General features: G+C 43.7%; 1 protein-coding gene across 1 annotated transcript in view; it reads right to left on the bottom strand.

Moving 5' to 3' along the window:
• Nucleotides 1-1,894, bottom strand: part of LOC106871147 (transcription initiation protein SPT3 homolog) — a gene marked incomplete at its 3' end in the record, with an annotated part of 102,758 nt that overhangs the window by 73,905 nt on the left and 26,959 nt on the right. The window lies entirely within an intron of this gene.

Genomic DNA, 1,894 nt, shown 5'->3' on the forward strand with positions numbered 1-1,894 from the left:
TATATATATATATATATATGATGGACTTCTTTCAATTTCTGTCTACCAAATCCACTCACAAGGCTTTGGTCGGCCCGAGGCTATAGTAGAAGACACTTGCCCAAGGTGCCACGCAGTGGGACTGAACCCAGAACCATGTGGTTGGTAAGCAAGCTACTTACCACACAGCCACTCCTGCACCTATGCATATTTCATCTGCATGTGTGTGGATATTTCACGTGTGTCTGTGTTTTTGTGTGTGTATGTGTGTGGGATTCAGTGTATGTGTGTGCTGGTGTATGTGTAAGTCAGTGTATGTGTGTATATGTGTGTGTATGCGTATGTTACGTGTGCATGTACATGTGTGTGTGTGTGTGTATGTGCATGCACAGTTTCTTCCTGTGTGCGTCTGTTCCACACACACAAACACACAGAGTTGAAATAGAGAAAGAGATAATATATGTCTGTAATTAATAAGATATAAATAATAATTACAGACCTTCGTCAATAGTAATTAGAGACTTCTCGCAGACAAATTAATTCCATTTCCGACCTGCCTGCACACCCCCGTCGTCCCCACTCGCCTCTCCCCCGGTTTTACCTCAACACACCGCATCCCTGCGCCACAACACCACGGCAACACCACCGCAACGCACATGGTGTGCCATGGATGGGTGAAGGTGTGTGGGTGGGGGGGATTGAGGCAGTGGAGGTTGGGTAATGAGTGTAGTCAGTCACTCGGTGACATGCTAGAAACAGCAGCTGAACCTCCCTCGATTCCCTGCCCATTGCTATCTACGAAAAGAAGGAAAGATAACCTCACGTAATGTTGTGCAGACTGACGTGTATTGTGCGTATGCGCGTGTATGTGAGTGTGATGATGTTGAAAGTATGTGTATTTATATGCTTTGTGTATGATGCATGTGTGTGTGTGTGTGAGAGAGAGAACAGCTTGACTGGGGACCGGCAAATCAGTGGCTGCACCAGGCTCCAATCTGATTTGGCAGAGTTTCTACAGCTGGATGCCCTTCCTAATGCCAACCACTCCGAGAGTGTAGTGGGTGCTTTTTACATGCCACCAGCACAGGAGCCAGTGAAGCAGACCTGGCATCTTCTACATCTGCCCCTTTCATACCCATCTATGTGCCCACATCTTTTATCAGCCACCCTTATGTACACATCTTCCATATCCACCCTTATTATATCCACCTATGTATCCACCCCTTTTCTTAGCCACCCTTATTTATCCACATTCTACATCCACCCCTTTCATACCCATCAATGTACCCACCCCCTTATAAGCCACATTTATGTACACATCTTCCATATCCACCCCTTTTATACCCGTTATTCTTACATGTTTGTCTACACCAAAATGCATTTTCTCGTTCTCCATAAACACATACATGCACACATACACGTATGTGTGCACACGGCAGCACAGGTACACATGTATGCTTTCACAGACATACATAGGCATACACACATATACGCATGCCCAAGTGTACACACATGCATTCATCCTTACACACGTACACATATAAACATGTACACACATACATATATACACACACACTCTTATACAGAAGCAGACACACACAGACATATACACAAGTATATACACACGCGTACAAACATGTATATATACACATACACACGCATATCTATACACACACATGCATATACACTTATACACACTTGTATGCATACAGACATATACACAAACATGCACACGTGTGCATCCAAACACACACACTCATACACAAGTATGTATACACATATACATGTGTGTATGCATAAACACACATATACAAACAAACACACACACACACATATACACATGCATACACAACCATGCATATACACAGAAGCGCATACATATACGCACACATACACACACATACACAGACGCATA

This window comes from Octopus bimaculoides, chromosome 27 (genome assembly GCF_001194135.2).
Source record: "Octopus bimaculoides isolate UCB-OBI-ISO-001 chromosome 27, ASM119413v2, whole genome shotgun sequence".
Lineage (NCBI taxonomy): Eukaryota > Metazoa > Mollusca > Cephalopoda > Octopoda > Octopodidae > Octopus > Octopus bimaculoides.